This window comes from Bufo gargarizans, unplaced genomic scaffold (assembly GCF_014858855.1).
Source record: "Bufo gargarizans isolate SCDJY-AF-19 unplaced genomic scaffold, ASM1485885v1 fragScaff_scaffold_289_pilon:::fragment_2:::debris, whole genome shotgun sequence".
NCBI classification, from domain to species: domain Eukaryota; kingdom Metazoa; phylum Chordata; class Amphibia; order Anura; family Bufonidae; genus Bufo; species Bufo gargarizans.
The window spans coordinates 311,138-333,921 of NW_025334083.1; the positions used below are offsets into that span (position 1 = coordinate 311,138).

Here is a 22,784-nt window from a genome sequence, read left to right on the forward strand (position 1 = left end):
CAAACCTCCTGGAATATCTGTGTGCTGGAACGTGGATGAGTAAGTTCAGGAACAGTTTAGGTGGCACATTGTGATTGGCACTGCATTTGACCACACATTCTATGAATACGCACCATGTTCAGCAATGGATGATACACACTATGGTTGGCATTGCATGGAGAGGGGTACTATACGGAGCACAATATAGCTAGCATCTAGAAAAAGAATGCGGTTCGTATTATTCAATCAGTGAAGATCTTACTTCAACTTCAAAGTGAGGTTCTGCAGCAGCTGGTGGATTTATTATAAGGAATAAATTGGTCAGATCTAAAAATAAAAGTACAATTTTCTGAAAAAGAAATTGCCGGCTTGACCAGCCTGTCCCTCTCAGCACCTTGGAGAGTGTAAAGCCCTTCGGAGGAGCAGTAGCTGAATGCTGTGAGTTATACAGGCCTTTAAATATTTTATATTCACAGTTTACACAATTGTAAAAGACGTTTTATAAGGAGCTATTGTGAAGAATCTTCTGATTATATTACCTGCTATAAAGACATCTTCCCCCAGGCGTAAGTGGCAATTAAGACGCAGCCGCTTGTAGTTCATCACAGTTCACAACCTGCGGGCAGGAAAAAGGCTTCTCGTATACAACGTAAGGGAATTGTCTATCTGTATGCAACTTTTATTTTTTTAACTAAATGTGTCCATGAATCCGTCCTGAATAGCTTCCTCATATATCTTTATGGTGGTAAGAACTTTGTTCTTCTGATACAGAGCTCCAAAGCCTCTTCATCGACATATAGTTAAAGGCTATGTACACCTTTGCAGGCATTTATTTAGTTATTTTTTTCATTTTTGCATTGTACTAATTTTTTGCTAAAAAAAATATTTTTAAATTGGTCTTTATTAATAATATGGCAAAATATGACATGCTCTAGTAGAACCCTTTGGATTTTCCATCTTTTCCGCCAGACCAGGAGCTGATGGACTCTCTCTCTCTCTGCTCTCTGACCTTATAAACACTCATTATGGCTCAGTTCTAATCTTACTGATAAGAATGTGGCTTAAATAAGTGGTTAAGAGGTCAGGAGATCAGAGATGATAGCTACACAGGAGCCATCAGGTGACTGGATTGAAAGAAAACAGAAAGAGATGGCTTGCAAACAGACTGATTTTTTAACCCCTGTAACTTAGAAATGGCTGAATATGTTTAATAAAGACCCAAAATAAGTAATATGCAATCATAGAATATGCCCTAGAAGGTGTACATAGCCTTTAAAGGGATTCTGTCACCTCCCCTAAGCCAAAAAACGATTTTAAAGCAGCCATGAAGCACAGCTTACCTGGATTAGGCTGTGCTCTTTTATCTTGTAATCCGTCCAGCAGTTACTCCAAAAAACGACTTTTATTGATATGCAAATGTGTCCTGAAGGTGCCCAGAGGGGCGTTTTGTTCTTCTTAGAGAGCCCAGTAACGCCCCTCTTACAGTGCCCAGCCCGCCTTCCTTGCACTGTCTAACCGCCCCCAGCCTGCCACAGCCTCTCCTCCCCCTCCCTCACGCCGAACGAACTCTCGCACAGGCGCAGTACCCACTGAGGGCTGCGCCTGTGCGATCAGCAGGAGACTGAGGGCAGGAGCTTCATCCTCGTCACTGGGCATGCGCCGAACCCAGTGACGTCCGATGCTCGCTCTTCCCTGCTGACTGAGGGAAGAGCGAGCATCGGACGTCACTGGGCTCGGCGCTTTGGAGCTCTGTATCAGACAAACTGAGTTCTGACCATTGTACAGGTACTGTATAATAGGAAATTCTTCAGCACACATTTGGTACAGTACTTTCAATGATTTGGTTGACAACAGCTTAGTCTCACATCTTTTTCATTTTTCTGGTGCTATCGGTTATTGTTGACCCCTTTAGAGGCATCTATTGACAGTGTTCTGACACCTCGAAAGAATGATATACCTTGGGAAAAGTGTCAAGGGGCCTTACAGATGGTTTGCACTGATTACTGATGAACCAGAAGGGTTCCAGTAGTAAACGCACTATATGTGATGTGCATTGCACTGTGAATCCTTGGTGGCACTGAAGGGTTGAGTCTGGACTGAGTCTGGGTTTAGCATAAGGGTTATACCAGCAGTGTCCTCACGCAAGCTAGTATGTTCCTCTGAGAGGATAAACAGAAGTGAAAGCAGAGCCTCATGGTCAGACACCACTTGTTAAGAGAGAGAAATGCCACTGCTGCAAGCTGGAAGATGCTGCAGATTCCCGAGTGTAGCTAGCTAGAAGTGGAGGTGAGTGACATTAACCATAAAGGTGCACCACCTCGGGGCTAGATTGGGGAATGAAGCAGCTGAGCACTGCAGAAGAGTCAGGGCTGGAGCTGTGGGATATTAAGAGAATGCGTAGCCCCCTCATCATGAGAGCATCCAAGGCCTGAATGAAAGAACGGTCTGAGTCCAAGATCAGGCAGCCTCTGGAACCAAGTAGGTCATGCAACTGAGACAAAACAAGGTAGAGCGTGAGCAGTAGTTGTGAGGATAGATACACCACAACCAGGGAGTACCTGTTGGTAACTGTCCACATAATGCCAGACAGTGCCACGTAGAGGAGATACTGTGGTGCCACCTAAGGAGACTCCAACCAGAGTGTCCATGCCCAGGGAAGTTAGGTGCACCGCATGACATGGGAGAGAGTAAGCAGCTGCCACTTAAAGAGACAGCATTGCTGTTGGAGTCTATATAAGTATTGCATTTGGTAGCTATTAGTGATGAGTGGCAGGGTTTATATTCAAATTCACGATATTTCACGAATATTTGGGAGAATATTTGTCATATATTCGCAAATTCACGATTATTGTTTTGATTGCGAAAATTAGCAATGTAATATTGGCGCAATGCGTGCGAAATACAGGCATTGGTCACTTTTGCTACATTTTCCAAGCGGCTAGAAGTTTCCTGAGACCGGAGACAATGGTCGGCACGGCAGAACATTACAAATGGCTTTATATGCAGTTAGAGTGCTCCAATATATTTGCGATTGCGCTAATCGGCACTAATGATGCAAATATTTTGGCGCAATACTCTGAACTTCACATTTTAGCAGGTCTGACTACATATTACTGATTGGTGCACTATGTATTGTTGTAGCATGTATGTACGGACAGCAGAACCTATCCCACTACCTAACACCCTGCACTGCAAATCAGGATAGAACCTACACTGACTATCTGTATTATATATATAAGCTATCTAACTATCTAATGTAGTGTAGAAAGCACAGAGCACAGCAATGTCACTGCCGTCTCTCTCAGAACTCTGTAAAACCGTAGAAAATGGCTGCTGGGGAGGTTCTTATATAGTAAGGGGGAGGCAGCTTTCCTATTGGTTGCTAGGGATGTTGCTAAGCTCAGACAAAGACATTGCAGCCTTCTCATTGGCCGACAAGCAAGAAGGGAGGTTACTGATGGAAAAAAAAAATTTGAAATTACAAAGATATATCACTAAATATTCGTGAATGCTCGAAGTGCCGATATTCGCGATTCAAATATTTGCGCCCAACACTAGTAGCTATTACACAGATGGATTATTGACAGGGTTGCACATAAAGTTTTTTGTAATTTCAAACACATTGCCACTGCTCTGACCTGCTCAAATTTTATTACAGCAGAGCTGGGTTGTTCTGACTATTTCCTACGGGTATTACCGCCAGTCACTGTGAAGAGTGGTCAGCAGGTGATACCAGCTGTAACGGAGCACCAGACTGCTGGCACAAGTGCAATAACCGAGATCTATACACACATAAAACATCTAAGGTTTCCTTCCATCTATAAAGTTAACTGTACAACATGATTTCCTGTGATAATACCACCGCTATTGTGTAAGCATATAAAATCTGACACTCACTTCCAGTAACACAGTCCCATAAATATAGATATGCTTTCTATAGTATATCACTTTTATCTGAAAACAATCCTCGCCCTCGCAATGAACTGCCGGCCTATACTTTGATGTGTAATATGTGCATTGTGTATAGGGGTCATTTGAAATTTCCTGCAGCTATTTCAGTCAATGTTTTGGTGCTATGTACAGATTCCACATTCTGCGGTAATTGGTGGGCGGCACTTTTATCTTACAAAGCTTCATGGGATCTGCCAGGGGAGCAGCGAGAGAGGGTCATTTACTGCTTTTAGGTGTAAGGGTGCACAGATCAGACAGATACGGTATATACACCATTCTTCTACTACTGCCAAATGAATAGAACGATCCAGAAAAAGCATAGTAGTAGTTATATTCTTGTACATAGGAGCAGTATTATAGTAGTTATATTCTTGTACATAGGAGCAGTATTATAGTAGTTATATTCTTGTACATAGGAGGCAGTATTATAGTAGTTATATTCTTGTGCATAGGAGGCGGTATTATAATAGTTATATTCTTGTACATAGGAGCAGTATTATAGTAGTTATATTCTTGTACGTAGGAGCAGTATTATAGTAGTTATATTCTTGTACATAGGGAGCAGTATTATAGTAGTTATATTCTTGTACATAGGAGCAGTATTATAGTAGTTATATTCTTGTACATAGGAGCAGTTATATAGTAGTTATATTCTTGTACACAGGAGCAGTATTATAGTAGTTACATTCTTGTACATAGGGAGCAGTATTATAGTAGTTATATTCTTGCAAATAGGGGCAGTATTATAGTAGTTATATTCTTGTACATAGGAGCAGTATTATAGTAGTTATATTCTTGTACATAGGAGCAGTATTATAGTAGTTATATTCTTGTACATAGGAGCAGTATTATAGTAGTCATATACTTGTACATAGGAGGCAGTATTATAGTAGTTATATTCTTGTACACAGGAGCAGTATTATAGTAGTTATATACTTGTACATAGGAGGCAGTATTTTAGTACTTATATTCTTGTATGTAGGAGGCAGTATTATAGTAGTTATATTCTTGTACATAGGAGCATTATTATAGTTTTCATATTCTTGTACATAGGGGGCAGTGTTATAGTAGTAATATTCTTCTAAATAGGGGCAGTATTATAGTAGTTATGTTTTTGTACATAGAAGGCAGTATTATAGTAAGTTTCGCCATAGCAATCTGCACCTGCATAGGGTTGTGCGGGCTGAATCCCCCATATTATAGTACTTATATTCTTGTACATAGGAGGCAGTATTATAGTAGGTATATTCTTGTACATAAGATTAGTATTATAGTAGTTATATTCTTGTACATAGGGGCAGTATTATAGTAGTTATATGCTTGTACATAGAAGCAGTATCATAGTAGTTTCATTAGATTCTTGTACATAGGAGGCAGTATTATAGTAGTTAAATTCTTGTTCATAGGAGCAGTATTATAGTAGTTACATTCTTCTACTTAGGAGGCAGTATTATAGTAGATATATTCTTGCATATAGGAGCAGTATTATAGTAGTTATATTCTTGTACATAGGTAGCAGTATTATAGTAGTTATATTCTTGTATATAGGGGACAGTATTATAGTAGTTATATTCTTGTACATAGGAGCAGTATTATAGTAGTTATATTCTTGTACATAGGAGAAGTATTATAGTAGTTAAATTCTTGTTTATAGGAGCAGTATTATAGTAGTTATATTCTTGTACATAGGGGGCAGTATTATAGCAGTAATATTCTTCTAAATAGGGGCAGTATTATAGTAGTTATATTCTTGTACATAGGAGGCAGTATTATAGTAGTTATATTCTTGTACATAGAAGCAGTATTATAGTAGTTATATTCGTGTACATATAAGGCAGTATTATAGTAGTTAGATGCGTGTACATTGGAGCATTATTATAGTAGTTATATTCTTGTACATAATGGCAGTGTTATATTAGTTATATTCTTCTACATAGGAGCAGTATTATAGTAGTTATATTCTTGTACATAGGGGCAGTATTATAGTAGTTATATTCTTGTACATAGGAGCAGTATTATAGTAGTTATATTCTTGTGCATAGGAGCAGTATTATAGTAGTTATATTCTTGTACACAGGAGCAGTATTATAGTAGTTATATTCTTGTACATAGGTGCAGTATTATAGTAGTTATATTCTTGTACACAGGAGCAGTATTATAGTAGTTATAATCTTGTACATAGGAGCAGTATTATAGTAGTTATATTCTTGTACATAGGAGCAGTATTATAGTAGTTATATACTTGTACATAGGAGGCAGTATTATAGTAGGTATATTCTTGTACATAGGATTAGTATTATAGTAGTTATATTCTTGTGCATAGGGGCAGTATTTTAGTAGTTATATTCTTGTACATAGGGGCAGTATTTTAGTAGTTATATTCTTGTACATAGGAGGCAATTTTTATTGTGAAAACAAACAAACAAAAACATGCAATAAAAATACATTCTTACAATACAAAACCCAAAAAATAACAGGCATTGTACACACAATGACTACTCGGCTAGAATGCCTATAGAATTATATTAAACTGATAAAGTCCACATTTGCTGGGGAGGAAAAAGAAGAGGGGGGGGGGAACAAAAAAACAAAACAACACAAAATAACATATTTTCTGTTTTAAACCAAAGACACATTCCTCCATAATTTCCTATTATTCGGGTTACTCCTTATCTCTAATGACTTAACCCACTGGAGCTCAGACATTATTTGGTTTACGGCTGTGGTGTGGTGGAATGGCTCATTGTGTATAGACACGCGGGTTCTCATGTGCCAATGGTAGTATTTTATGACAGAAATGATCAGGTACATTGTCCCCCTGTCTACATTACTATTTCTGGATGGAACAGCATAGATAATGTCAGGATAAGTCAGGGACTGCAGTAATGGGATGTTTAGCTTTTGTGACACCTCTTCCCATATTCTCCTCCCACCCCTACAGTCAGATATGAAGTGCTCCATCGTCTCCTCCTGCTGACAACCGAGAGGACAGTTCCTATCTGAAACACTCAAAAATTTTAGGTTACCCCTAACAAATAGCTTTCCATGCAATGACAACCAAGCTATGTCAAAGAATTTGGCGGGGAGACGTTTCCCATTGAGGAGCTTCAGACTTTCTTGTAAAGTGCTAGTCACACAATCCCTCAAGACTAGTGGAGAACAAAAGAAAGCCCTGCAGATCCTCACATATAGATCTTTCCTTGGCTTACCCTCAATGTAGGACTTCTCTATCTTCCACCTTCTCACACACTTCAGCCCATAGTCCAGGTACTGGGGGAGGTAGTCACTCGTCCATCGACCCCTCTTGAGACTGCCGCCTCGCACCCAAGATTCTGCAAAAGGCAATATCCAGTCCCTGACACTGTTCACCCACAGGGAGCTGTTTTCTGAGTCCAGGCAACCAAAATTAACTTTTAGAAACATGGAGTCAAAGAACACCCTTGGATTCAGCATATCCAACCCACCCTCTCTCCTCTGTAGGTAGGTGATCCCTCTTTTTATCAGGTTCAACCTGTTCCCCCACAACAGTTGGAAGAACAGGCTAAAGAGCCTAGCGGAGAAAGATTCCGGCAAAGGAAAAACTACAGAGACATACAAGAAGACAGGGACCAGGTAAGTCTTCAACATTTTAACCCTTTCTCTATAGGTCAGCCTCCAGTTCTTCCATCGCTGAACCTTTGCATTTCCGGCTTCCAACTTCTCTTCCCAATTTAGTTTGGCGTTATCATCCCTCCCAAATTTGACCCCTAGGATTTTAATATAGGTGGAGGCTCTCACAAATTGTGGCAGATCAAAATCTGGATCACTGTCTGATATCCAAAGAGCTTGACTCTTCTCAAGGTTGACCAGAGACCCTGAGGCCTCCGAGTAACTTCTGATGGCTGCAGACAACATCTCCACCTCACGAGGCTCAGATATCACTACAGTCACATCATCCGCATAGGCAACAACACTCAGGGGCAGGCAATGGGGGACCGGCACCCCCTGAAAATCACACTCCTGCAGTGACCTCAGGAATGGGTCTAGGGCAAATACATACAGCAGTGGACTCAGTGGGCAACCTTGTCTCACCCCTGCCTCAACCCTGAAGGTATCACCCTGCCAACCATTGACCAGAGGAAAGCTCTCAGCCTCGCAATACAAAGTCTTCAGCCAATCGATGAATTGCCCCGGAATACCGTACTTTGACAAAGTGGCCCATAGATACTCATGATCTACTCTGTCAAAGGCTTTAGCCTGGTCAAGACTCACGACATATCTCCCACACCTCAGAGCTTTACATCTCTCAAACATCTCCCTTATCGAGAGGACTGCTCCAGAGATGTTCCGCCCTTTTACTGTGCCAAACTGACAGCCTGACAACAGTGCTGGGGACAGACAAACTAATCTAGAAAACAGAATTTTTGCCAGAATCTTTCTGTCGACATTCAAGAGGGCAATCGGCCTCCAGTTCTTGATGTCACTCGGCTCTTTACCTTTGGACAGCAGAATCAGCGAGGACACTCTCATGGATGGAGGCATCAGGTGACTTTCTAAACAATTTGTATATACATCCACGAGGATTGGGGCCAAGAGGTCTCTGAATGTCTTATAGAATTCTGCTGTTATCCCATCTGGACCTGGTGCCTTCTTCAGATGTAACTTATCAATGGCCTCTTTAACCTCCGCCACCGTCAAATCTGCTGTCAAAGGAGAAAAGTCCAAATCATTAGTATCAGGGAGCGGAGTTGCCTCCAAGAATTGGGTCATCTTGTCACTATCCAAAACCTTCCTCTGAAACAAGTCAGCATAGTAAGATCTCACCACCCCCAGGATACCCTCCCGAGATTCTTGCAAAACACCCTGGGGGTCAGTGAGACCGGTGACAGATTTATTTGCCACTCGCTCCCGGCAATTCTCAAAGGGATCAGGAGACCCTAAGGTCCCATAATCCCGTTCAAGAACCAGGGAGGTATACCTGCTGTACTGATACTGCCTCATCTCAGATTTCAGCCGGTCAATCCTTTGTTGGTCACCCCCTCCCGCCGAATAGAGTGACTCCAATTCTTTCCGCAGCTTGAGATACTGGCCATACTTACTCTTCCCCTTTATAACTGACAGTCTCTTTAAGAGGGATCTGATCTCATCCTTGACATCCTCCCACCAGTCGGCCATATTGCCATAAAAGTCCACTCTCTCTAGCTGACTCTGTATAAGAGAGTGAACATGACTCTGAACCGAAGGGTCTTCTAATAGACTGGAATTAAGTCTCCATAACCCTCTACCTGTCCCAGAACACTTTGTGACACCCAAACAGAAATATAAGGCCAGATGGTCTGAATAAGGGACGATCTTCTCATCTTTCTCACCAATGGTCTCTGTAGGACTCACCAGAGCTAAATCTATCCGACTTCTTCTTTCACCACAAAAATAAGTAAATTTTGGTTTACGACCACCCTGCACAAACACATCTGACAACCCGGCCTGTTGAATGATTCTGTTTAGAACCTTGGAGTCTCTGGTAAGAGGCCTATTAGAGGTCCTGTCACTAGATGCCCTGGCGGCATTAAAATCTCCAGCCATGATGATAGGGATAGATGTGAAGAGATATGGCTTCACTTCATTATAAAGGTTAATCCTTTCAGTCACTGTCTGCGAACCATAGATATTGATGAGACGGAGCCTCCTACCCCGAATAGTAACTTCCAGAATTAGGCACCTTCCCATCAATACCTCTGTCAACCTATGTATAGTTACATCATTGGTGTTAAAGAGGATAGAGACCCCGGCACTTGGTTCTACAGCCAGTGACCAAAAGGATGGACCAGACCGCCATTCACGCTCGGCTTCCCGTAAGAGTCCTAACGTATTTAAACGTGTCTCTTGTAGGAAGAATATATCAGCATCAAGAGACCTTAGATGTTCATAAACCGCATGCCTGGTCCTCCTCACTCTGACACTGTTCACATTACTGGAGAACACTTTAAGGTTGAAGTCAGCCATCAAAGCAAAGCAAAGCACAAGTAGCAGAGATATTACCCCCATCATCATAGATCTGAGTCTGAGTCCACCTGCCGACCACCTGTCTCCATGTCTGATTCGGACAGACGTTTAGCTCGCGGGGGTTTCCTTTTTGTGGGGGGGTCGCCCTCTTGGTCCTCATTAAATTCATCTATCACTCTCTTTAACTCTCTCTCCATCTCTTCCTCAGCGTCTGACTCTGATAGGACACCGTACCTATTTGTTATGGTCATGACACCTGACCCGGGGTCTACTTTCTTTTTGGAAGGTTTTTGGACTGTGGTCCATTCCCCCTCAGGCTTACGGCTGGTTTTGTCTTTCTTCCGTCTTTTCTGTGGATTTATTGACGCTGGGGCAGAAGACGACATGCCCACAACCTGCTCAGTGACCTCCCCGTTCCCCTCAGTGGCTCCTGGCTGGGACTGGTCAGGCACTATGTCACCTATATTGTCACCCATATTGTGCTGAGGCTCGGGCGGTGTCACTGCTGACCCTGACAACAGCGTCTCCTCCTCTAGGTCATCTGCCCCTTCCAGCAAGTCCTCATCAGGGAAGTCCTTACAAACATTATGCCAGGCGTCTGGACAGTCCCTGTGGGAGTGACCGATCCTACCACAGAGGTTGCACCGGATGTTCTGGCAGGTGGCGCTGACATGGCCGATCTCCCCGCATAAATTACATTTTACCAGGGTGCACACACTCGCAATATGACCGGCCTTTCCGCATTTAAAACATTTTCTAGGCTGACCCGCATAGAAGCATACCCCTTTCTCCCGGCCAATAAAGAATGAGTTGGGCAGATGTTGGGTAATGTTGTTAACCTGCCGTAACTTTACCAGGACCTTCCACCCCCCAGTCCATATGCCATCCTCGTCCCTGGTCTTGGTGAGATCTGACATTAGGTCACAGTGTCTTTTTAGCCATACAACAATATCCTGGTAGGGTACCGACTCGTTCCAGAATATTATGGTGACGCTTGCTGTGTCTGGTCTAGAGATGGGGATGAGGCTGAACTTATTCCAGCCATCAGCATCTCTCACCCGGGAGAAATGAGCCCAGAAGCGGTCCAGGTCAGACATGAGTTTAAAACTGACGTCATACCCCTGCCTGTCAGGAAGGTTTATCACTGCCAAGATGTTAGATGGCAGGAAACCCATTTGGTGGCACAGAAGTTCACGGACCACAAACCTTCTGTCAGGCAACTCCTCCTTGGCCCCTCTATGTCTGAACCTGACCACGTTCCTCCTCTTAAAAGCCTGACCTGTATAGTTCACATTAGATGTGAAGGATGGTGACCCACGGCTCCAGGCATTACCAGAGGAGACACCACCAGTTCCACCCTCCTGCTGAACTTGGGGGCGCTGTGGTGGCTGCTGACCGCCTGCTCTATGGGGGTCTGACACTTCTGGTGTAACTAAAGGGGGGAAGTGCTGTGCATCAGACTGTACAGCCCCCTCCCCACCACCATCCTTAATACTCTGTGGGTCACAAGCCTCTGAAGGCTGACCCAATGGTGGACCTGAGTCTAGAGATGACCCCAAATCCCACACAGACTGTGAAGCGCTCCCCTCTGCAGAAACATCATCAGTAACATCACATGCAGTCATATCAACGCAGTCACTGGCAGTATGATCCTGCTGTACAGAGCCCAGACAGTCCTGCTGAGCCATGACCTGTGAGCTCTCTGCTGCACTGCTGCCATCAGGCGAGAGTCCACAGTCCTGCTGCTCTCTACTGCCCCCCAGGGCTTGTGGTGACTGCACTGCTACTGCAGAGTTACCTTCAGGCGAGAGTCCACAGTCCTGCTGCTCTCTACTGCCCCCCAGGCCTTGTGGTGACTGCACTGCTACTGCAGAGTTACCTTTAGGCGAGAGTCCACAGTCCTGCTGCTCTCTACTGCCCCCCAGCGCTTGTGGTGACTGCACTGCTACTGCAGAGTTACCTTCTGGTTGGAGTCCATAGTCCTGCTTCACAGTACAAACTGCTGGAACTTGTGGTACCTTTTGAGGAGTCTCTGCAGGTCTTTGCTGGTGCTGGACACTTTCTCCCACTTCTCTGTACAAATTCCCTTTCTCAAAGGGGAAGCTGGCTGGTCTGAGGACTGGTCTTGCACAGGCCTGCTGGGTGTCATCTGGACAGGTTGGAGACCTGGGTTTAGATGGAGATGGTTCTGGCGCAGGTCTTTCCTCATGTCTTTGCTGGTTCCTGAAGGATTCAGCGACTGGTCCCATCTGCTCCAATACAGCCTCCATGTCCTGCACAGTGTCAGCGAGCTGCACAGCGAGGGAGCTCAGCTTCTTGTCGTGAACAGCCTGATTGTTGGGGTTTGCTGCCTTTAGCTTATACACACAATCTATCTGCTTCTGCAGCTGTAGTTTAGTCTTTTTTAAAGTCTCTAGTCTCTTGACCAGAGCTGGGATCCGCTCGGCCAGACTTAGTTCTGGTGCACGCTGAGTATTGGGGGGCTGTGTCGGCAGTGTACTCACAGAATGGCTCCTTACAGGCGTCCCTCTGCTTGGTCCTTGCACTGGACTTGGTGCAGCCGTGGTCACTGCTGCGAGGTCACTATCTCCAGATTGGTGACTGGGCCCCTGGTTCTTCCCAGTGACCGCACTTGTGGCCCCATGAAGCCTTCCTGCAGTACTCCTTCTGGTCTCATCTGTTGTGTTGGCGACTTTTGCGCTGTTTCCACTTCCATAGCGTGTGCGGTCAGACCGCATCAGGACAGACTGCTGCAGATTCTCCTGCATGGTCTGCTTCTCCAGGGACGTTCTCCTCTGTCTGCCTGCGGGTGGGGTGGATTGCACACCTGCAGCCATGCTCTTACTCAGGGATGTCTCCTTCTTTACTTCCAACATTTTCTTTTCTTCTTTGCTTCCTGCTGCACTGGGACTGGCAACACTCGGAACATTCCTTCCTTCCAAAGAAACTTTTGGATAATTATCCATGGAGTGAGAGGTCTGGGAATTGTTTCCCAGAATAGGCCTTGAAGCCTGGGCCTTGCTTGGGGAGCATTCTCACCCAGAGTGGCCCCGCCCTGGGCTTTCTCCAGACATCCAAAGCCTCAGGAGAGCTACTGACACACGTCCTCACAGCTAGGGGGCAGTATTATAGTAGTTATAGTCTTGTACATAAGAACAGTATTATAGTAGTTATATTCTTGTACATAGGAGCAGTATTATAGCAGTTATATTCTTGTACATAGGATTAGTATTATAGTAGTTATATTCTTGTGCATAGGGGCAGTATTATAGTAGTTATATTCTTGTACATAGGAGCAGTATTATAGTAGTTATATTCTTGTACATAGGGGCAGTATTTTAGTAGTTATATTCTTGTACATAGGAGGCAGTATTATAGTAGTTATATTCTTGTACATAGGAGGCAGTATTATAGTAGTTATATTCTTGTACATAGGAAGCAGTATTATAGTAGTTATATACTTGTACATAGCAGCAGTATTATAGTAGTTATATACTTGTACATATGGAACAATATCATAATACTTTTTGTTCTTTTCCATAGTGGGCAGATTAGATCACAAGTCCTCAATGTAAGATCTGACTAGACTTCTCAGTCTTCACATATGGAGCAGAAAGAACATTTGGGCTCCTATAGACCAGAGTGTGACCAAAACCTCAGCTATGCTTAGTTATGGCCCAGTTAACATTAGAGCTTTAGTCTTGAAGTTAACCAGTGTAGACAGAGCTTAATTATTTTCTATATACTGTATGAGCATGAATATTCCCACTTTGTGCAGGTAGAGCCTAATATATGAAGTGCAACATACAATACCTCTATGGTTTGCACCAAGCGATATCCATTACTGTTCTGATGAAGGATATAGACTTACGTTGAGGACCTGGGGTCATCTGTCGGCACTGAAGCATAAATGCTGCCCTGTGTTCTATATCGTGTGACACCCCGCCCTGCAGAGCCTTCAAACCTTCGGAACCCTGAAGCAATATCTATAATAGGGACCCCAATTTTCACATGCTTTTATATTATGTAGAGGGCTTGATGCACCCTTCCATATATAACCCTACAAGGCTGAATCTCTGCAGGAACATGCAGATGGATTTATCAGGGAATCTATAGGAAGCGACAGATAGCAGATTTTTAAGGGCCAATCTAAACTTTGGAAGAATCTCCTGACAATATAAAGTAGATCACCAAATTTGACTGGACCTCCCAAAATATTTAATGTCTATGGCAATCTTAAAGAACCCGCTAATGAATGCAGTAAATTCCATTAGTCCAGCATCAATATGTCATGCAGGATTATAACAGATTTTGGATAAATAGACATAGAAAATAATATAAACTGTAATATAATAGAGAAAATAATAATAGAAAACAATAGAAACGATAATATAATAATATAACATAATTATTAGGGCCAACCACCCAAAACAACCTGAAATGTTTACACCCGATCCGATGACATCATCCCAAATTAGATGCATCTGGATTATCGGATGTCGGATTACAAGACTTTTGCTATGATAACGATGTAATTCCTGGTATCTCCTTAATTATAACACATGAGAATGAGTCTTTTTTTTTTTTCGCGGAAGCTGGCTAATGTTATGTGACATACGGCTTGAGCTTTTCACACCTCAGGGGGCTATTCTTGTATTTTAGAGGGTGTTGTGTTATTTTACGAGGAACCAGTGCAGGCTTCACACTGGTGATCATCTGCTTGTTTCTGGGCAAACAAACTGATCTGTGTAACAGATGTACCCTGAGGGACTCGCAAAAACCCAGGGGGTAGGTGGGGGGCAGTGGGACGTAGCAGGCATCGTGAGCCGAGACAATGGGCAGCTTTTGCTGGAATGTATTGGATGACAGCATGCAGAGATCCAACAGCCGTTCGCTACCAGCTGTGAAGAGTGGTGGTGGAGGGGGGGGAGGTTGGCATAAATGAGCCGGCGCAAATTGGGATACAACAGAGTACTGTATGCCTAGAGGAGAAGGGGGATGCCAACACCATGAATGACCTATGCATCTCATGCAGCCCATAGCAAGTGCGGTGATGGAGCACGACAAATGCCTGAAGATGGCGGAGCAGCTCTCTGCAAGGAACATTATAAATGAGAAGAACAGCAGCCCCTGGGGATGATGGGGGTGACAAAATGCTTCATGGACCGTTTTATGGAAATAATAGACGCAGTTACTTTATTCTCTCTGAAAACAGCTCTATAGATTATAGGGTTGTACCATCTGGGAAACTTCTGATGTTCCTCTTTAGGATATGCCATAAATGTCAGATAGGTGTGGATCCCACCCTATCTCCAGAACAGGACCCTGAAGTTCTCTCCCTTCCCTGCTATGGAACTTCTGAAAATTGGAAGCCCCATAGCAGTGAATGGCGAGGACACTATTGCTTGATTGATTGCTGTGAGACTTCTGAACAAAGCCGGTGCTGAAGTTCCATAGCAGTAAATGGAGAATACACTGCGCATGCGCGGCCATTCTTCCGTTCATTGCTATGAAACTTCTGAACAAAGCCAGTGCTGAAGTCCTATAGGAGTAAATGGAGAGAACATTGCGCATGCGCGGCCATTCTTCCATTCATTGCTATGAAACTTCTCAAAAAAAGCCAGTGCTGAAGTCCTATAGGAGTGAATGGAGAGAACACTGCGCATGCGTGGCCATTCTTCCATTCATTGCTATGAAACTTCTCAAAAAAGCCAAGTGCTGAAGTCCTATAGGAGTGAATGGAGAGAACGCTGCGCATGTGTGGCCATTCTTCCATTCATTGCTATGAAACTTCTCAAAAAAGCCAGTGCTGAAGTCCTATAGGAGTGAATGGAGAGAACACTGCGCATGTGTGGCCATTCTTCCATTCATTGCTATGAAACTTCTCAAAAAAGCCAAGTGCTGAAGTCCTATAGGAGTGAATGGAGAGAACGCTGCGCATGTGTGGCCATTCTTCCATTTATTGCTATAAAACTTCTGAACAAAGTCAGTACTGATGTTCTATGTGAGTTGATGGAGAAAACACTGCACATGAGCGGCCATTTTTCTATTCCTTGCTATGAGATTTTTTTTAAAAGCCAGTGCTGAAGTCTCATAGCAATGAATGAAAAGAACACTGCGCATGAGCGGCCATTCTTCCATTCACTGCTATCAGACTTCTCAAAAAAGTCAGCACTCGGCTATTTTCAGAAGTCATTATAGCAGTGGATGGAAGGATGGCAGCGCATGCGCAGTGTTCTCTCTCTTCACTTCAGAGCCCTGTTCTTGATATAGCAGCAGGTCCCAGAGGTGGGATCTGGACCTATCGGACATTTATGGCAATTCCTATCGATATGTCATGCCCCAGATGGGCAACCCTTTTAATACAATGTTTAGAGACCTCCCTTACAATGTGCCGGTGAACCCCCTCAGATGCCAGGTACGAATGTTACCTCTGCACCCCCTATAGCATACTTAGCAATGTTTCAGTTGGTAAAATCGGGGAATCTAAGCCCTGCCCCTGGGAACACCCAGACTTTGTCTAGGAACACCCACTTATGGGCGGGGTTTCAGTTAGCCCAGCCCATTTTTGACCCAGGGCAGGACAAATTTGCTGGGAATGTCTCTGAAAATCAGCAAATTCGGGAAAGTTGGCAACTAAGCTACACTACGTGCAGAATTATTAGGCAAAAGAGTATTTTGACCACATCATCCTCTTTATGCATGTTGTCTTACTCCAAGCTGTATAGGCTCGAAAGCCTACTACCAATTAAGCATATTAGGTGATGTGCATCTCTGTAATGAGAAGGGGTGTGGTCTAATGACATCAACACCCTATATCAGGTGTGCATAATTATTAGGCAACTTCCTTTTCTTTGGCAAAATGGGTCAAAAGAAGGACTTGACAGGCTCAGAAAAGTGCAAAGCTTCTGAAGCGTGATCATCGAACAATCAAGCGTTTCATTCAAAATAGTCAACAGGGTCGCAAGAAGCGTGTGGAAAAACCAAGGCGCAAAATAACTGCCCATGAACTGAGAAAAGTCAAGCGTGCAGCTGCCAAGATGCCACTTGCCACCAGTTTGGCCATATTTCAGAGCTGCAACATCACTGGAGTGCCCAAAAGCACAAGGTGTGCAATACTCAGAGACATGGCCAAGGTAAGAAAGGCTGAAAGTCGACCACCGCTGAACAAGACACACAAGCTGAAACGTCAAGACTGGGCCAAGAAATATTTCAAGACTGATTTTTCTAAGGTTTTATGGACTGATGAAATGAGAGGGAGTCTTGATGGGCCAGATGGCTGGATTGGTAAAGGGCAGAGAGCTCCAGTCCGACTCAGACGCCAGCAAGGTGGAGGTGGAGTACTGGTTTGGGCTGGTATCATCAAAGATGAGCTTGTGGGGCCTTTTCGGGTTGAGGATGGAGTCAAGCTCAACTCCCAGTCCTACTGCCAGTTTCTGGAAGACACCTTCTTCAAGCAGTGGTACAGGAAGAAGTCTGCATCCTTCAAGAAAAACATGATTTTCATGCAGGACAATGCTCCATCACAAGCGTCCAAGTACTCCACAGCGTGGCTGGCAAGAAAGGGTATAAAAGAAGAAAATCTAATGACATGGCCTCCTTGTTCACCTGATCTGAACCCCATTGAGAACCTGTGGTCCATCATCAAATGTGAGATTTACAAGGAGGGAAAACAGTACACCTCTCTGAACAGTGTCTGGGAGGCTGTGGTTGCTGCTGCACGCAATGTTGATGGTGAACAGATCAAAACACTGACAGAATCCATGGATGGCAGGCTTTTGAGTGTCCTTGCAAAGAAAGGTGGCTATATTGGTCACTGATTTGTTTTTGTTTTGTTTTTGAATGTCAGAAATGTATATTTGTGAATGTTGAGATGTTATATTGGTTTCACTGGTAAAAATAAATAATTGAAATGGGTATATATTTGTTTTTTGTTAAGTTGCCTAATAATTATGCACAGTAATAGTCACCTGCACACACAGATATCCCCCTAAAATAGCTGAAACTAAAAACAAACTAAAAACTACTTCCAAAAATATTCAGCTTTGATATTAATGAGTTTTTTGGGTTCATTGAGAACATGGTTGTTGTTCAATAATAAAATTAATCCTCAAAAATACAACTTGCCTAATAATTATGCACTCCCTGTATAGCTATGCCACCGTCTAGTCTATGGACCAGGCGACTAGGGTCAGTCACTCAGAGGGTTTAGTGCTTTATACGGGAATTTAGCCCAATGCTACAAGGCTCTGATCACACCAGTTCATTTTCGAAGGCATGCCAGCAAATCTGGGGGCCGTCATGTGTACAATATTTTTATACCAGTCTATATCACTTGCAGAAACCTTGTGATTCTACAATTTATAGGCCTTGTTGCCCATAGCAACCAGAGCTCAGCTTTACCACTATGGCAAAGTGAAAGCTGCACTGTGATTGGTTGCTATGGGTAACAACATCAATTTTGATGAAACGAGGTCCAAGGCTCCTCACTTACTGGGCCTCAGTTGGCAGTAGTTACCTCATAATCCTCTTTCTATCCTTGTAGAGAGAGAGAATTAAAGGGTTTTTTCCAGGTCTTCGATATTGACTAGTCTCAGGATAGGTCATCAATATCAGATCAGAGGGGTCAGACTTCCGAAATCCATGCAGATCCACAGCCTCTTCAAACAGTGACATCAGCCTCTTCCTAAACCTGTGATGTCACATTCATTGGTCACATGACCTAGTTGCAGCTTAGTCTCATTCAAGTGAATGGGCCTGGGCTGCAGTACCAAGAACAGCCACTATATAATATACGGCACTGTGCTGGGTATGCTGTGAGGAAGGACGCTGCATTCACCGGGGTGCCTCAGCCTCTTCAAACAGACGATTGCCGGGTGTCGGCAAAATATGTAATGGTACCCCCTACCTACCATGTGTCATTTATAGTACACTTCTTTGGCCAGGGGTCCGCTGGGCTTCCTAAGACACCAAAGACCAGCAGAGACTGCCCTCTTTGCCCTCCCTCTACCTATTCACTTACATAAATGGAAATCCACTCCCCAGAGCTGCAGTGTAAAACATGGGGAAATATTAAACAGCAGTATCGGCCTCTGATGACTCAGGAGATTTCAGACAACGCAGGTCACGTGGAGCAGAGATAACAGTAGAGCAATTTTGCTTTGCTCGTTCGAAGCCTTTACAGAGCTCAATAATTAAAAGACCCCAGAACATCAATTATTCAGTTCACTAATTACATAAGGAAAACATTGCCTGTAGGTGCAAAATTACACGTAAAAGCAATTAGCGCTAATGCCTTTAATATTGGTTGGAAAGTGATTGGATGAGGCCGGCACAGGAGATTGCTCTCGTGCACTATGTCACTGAAGGAACTGAACCCAGGAGAGAATCCTTGTAAATTGGCGATTTATTGTCAGAAATGCTTATATCCGCCACAGCTCCGTGCACAAATGTCCGAAACGGCTGGGTTAATGGGGAAAAGGTCGATTGTAGGTTTACCGTCTCTTTAAGCCGTTCCAATCAGCAGGCTGTACATGGATGTCATAGTGCGGGCACTGGGCTTGTGTCCAAGTGGTTGAGAGCGGGTTGTGGGTACAGCCGCTCTTCTGGCCATATAGCAGAAATAAGAGAAACCGCTGATCTCTGACATTCAGAGGCGTAACTATAGCGGGTGCAGAGGAAGAGACATCTAGGCCATGGTGACCGACCAAACGTCGTTCTTCAACGGACACCAATGGAAAATAGTAGGCGTGGGCCATTTTGAAGATTTTACATTGTGGATCAGGAACCTCAATGTCTGACATGAACATTAGGCTACATTTACACGACCGTATCCGTTTTGCTGTCCACAAATCGCGGATCTGCAAAACATGGATGCAGTCCATGTGCATCCCACACTTTTTGCAGGCCCCATTAAAAAAACTGGACAAAAATGGGACATGTTCTAATTCTTAATCGGTCCGCGTGCAATGTGCAGAAAATGCGGATTGGACGCGGACCCTGTTCCTCCCTTCTTGGTAGGAATGGGCTGGTCCTGCTTCCCACCAGGAGGGGGAGTTCCAGTATAGCTAGAGGAGAGAGAAGTTACTGTTCAGGTAGACGGGGAGTGAGGAAGAACATGTCAGAGCTCCTACTCCTAGGAACCATATTCCCCTGCGCGAGACCAACACTCCAGAGGGATGTCCAGCTGTAACAGCTGATCTGCGGGAGTCTTGGAATACCATAATTGCCAATGGTCCCAACTTTGCCCCAACTTTGCAGGAACGGTCACTTCAAATTCAGGTTGTCTAAATGTAAGACTCACCCGTAAATGGGCATTCCCGGGCAAGATTGGGCCGTTCTCAGGGGCAGAGCTTAGATGCACCAGGTAGTCTGAGAAGAAGTGCGTCCTTCTTGGGTGACAGGAGTGGAGTCCGGGAATTGGTAAATTTACAGGTTAAAATATGAAAAGGAGGGCGCCAGGTGAGTTTCTGTTCGTTCCCCAGTTAATGTGATTTTTCTTGGAGGGTCTCTATGGACAGTGTGTGACAATCTCAAGAATTATGATATAACGACAGTGAAATTCTACTAATCCAGCATTTGATCAACCAGAAATTCTGATAATTCGGTATTTGTTGCCAACACCAAACTACATGATCGTCTAGAACTTTCCAATACCACAAGTAGCCCCGAAAAGAGAGATCCTCATCATATTATACATTTTTTAGCAAACATCTGCTAAAATATATTTTTCATCCTAAAAATGTACTCAGCCGAAGATAAAGAGGTTCCTGTACGAAAGAGTTAAAAGAAGAAACTCGAAGGGGCAGATTACGAAACTGTCTAAAAAAAAAGGAACTTCCTTGTTGCCCCTAGCAACCAATCACTGCGCAGCTTTTACTTTTCACGAGCGCTATAAGGAATGAGAGCTGCACTGGGGTTGGTTGATGTGAGCATCAAAGAGAATTAATCTTTTCGATGGTTTCATAAATCTGCCACAAATTTCTTCATCAGATCACACGTTTCCACCTTTTTCTCGTAGAATACATCCGCCAGCCATAATTCTGTATGAAATGGTAATGTGATCATTCACGTCCAGCACATGACGTGAACTTTTGCCGCCATCACACGTCTTCTCCCTCCGTCTAACTTTTAACAACCATTTGGTATCATTACTAATCTAAAATGGTTGAATAACAAGAGAAAAGGATGGAAATTACACCGCCGCGATTCTCCGAGAAGACTTTTACCTGGATTTATGGTGCCATTCACGCTCAAAATTAGGGGCATATGTCTTATGTATGCATCATTTATTAGTGCACAGGGCTATTGTAGTGGAAATTAGCCAAAGAATTTGTATCGGGGGCCTCAAATAAAAGGTCATTATACGCAGGATTTTGCATATTAAATGACTAAATTCATCATGGTAGAATATTTAATGTGTTTACAGTCTCCATAAAAGAAAATAACGGTGAGGACAATACTACCGCCGATATTAGGAAATTTAAAAAAAAATAATATATTATTCCTTTAATTGGTCTTTTGATCCAGATATGTAAAAAACCTGGCGCTCGCTTCTAACTCAGAGCTACGTAATGATCTAGAATTTCTCGAGGCAAAAGATCAAATATAAAACTGTTTAATGTATATACTGTATTTCTGTCCCCAAATTGGGGTACAGATAGCAAGGATGGTGGCTAGTTCTCAAGGGACAGTCCCATGAAGTTGGCAGCACAAGGTGCTCGGGTTGTGCAAATCGGAGCGCCTAAAACATACTTGCCAATAAAGACTAGCAAATTTTTCGAAATTCGTTTCAAGTCTGATTCTAACAAATCAGTCAGAAGATTTGATTTGGTTACGAATACATTGAACCTGAATTGAAAGTGCTCAGTTTGCTCTGAAAGGTTTGTTTATGACACTGAGGTCTCCTAGGACTTATATTTTTTTGATATATTTTTGTCTCTCTTTTCTTTAAAGCTCTTTAATTCAAACACAACATTAGGAATGTTAAAGGGACACTGACATATATAGCTATGGGTAAAGGCATGGTTGACGGTGTCAACAAAGTAAAATAAAAAAGCTAAAAAAAATTGTCCCTTATTTAGGAACAAAATCAGTGGCTTGTTCTCAACAAGCAGTCCAAAATTGATGCCTTAATGTGAGCAGGTGCCTGCCTGTGTTTATACACACATGGTAGCATCAAAAAAAGCAATGGCTTTTTCTGAACAAGTCTAAAAATTCTCTTTTGTTTGGGGGCAGCAGTAGTACAATATGGAACCTGATAGACATGAGGTATGTACCCAGGGGCTGACTGGCAACTTTTGGCCCAGGGGGCAAGTAACACCCAGAGGCCCACTGAGCCCCCCTCCTGCTTTCCCATTTCCCCTGCCTCCTCCTGACCCCCCCCCCCCTTGCCACTTTTGTCAGCCATGTACATTCCAACACAGGAAAACAAAATAAACTAGGAATGCTCCGATATATCGGTCGCCGAAACATATCAGCCGAAAATTGAATTTTTGGTATAATGCCGAAAGTGTCATTTTCTGGCTGATACAGTGTTGCATCCGTGTATTCTCTCCTCCCCGCTGGGCGCTGCTCTGTGTCCCCCCCGCCATGACACTTGATGACTTTTGCAGGAGAAACTGTATATTGTGGGGCACAGTGTAGGCTATATGTGTATAACAAACATATTTCATATGAAAACTTACAATTACTTGGCTTGACCCTTGGGGATCTCAGACACCTCCACACTTTGGCCGGGGGTTCGGCGGAGCTGATGTGTTTTATCCTAATGAGAAAAATTTCATAATAAGGATTTGGAGAAGAGGCAGAGGGATAGCAGAGCAGAGAGAGGATGGTACTGCTACTAGGGGACTCAGACCATGGGGGAGTAA

The 22,784-nt window shown here is 43.5% G+C and overlaps 1 long non-coding RNA gene across 1 annotated transcript in view; it reads right to left on the minus strand.

Annotated features, from left to right (window-relative positions):
• The window catches only part of LOC122922370, a 32,271-nt gene that overhangs the window by 4,513 nt on the left and 4,974 nt on the right, over positions 1 to 22,784 (minus strand). The window contains exon 2 of the long non-coding RNA XR_006387132.1: positions 519 to 595. This is a non-coding gene — a long non-coding RNA (uncharacterized LOC122922370). The remainder of the gene's footprint in view (positions 1 to 518; positions 596 to 22,784) is intronic.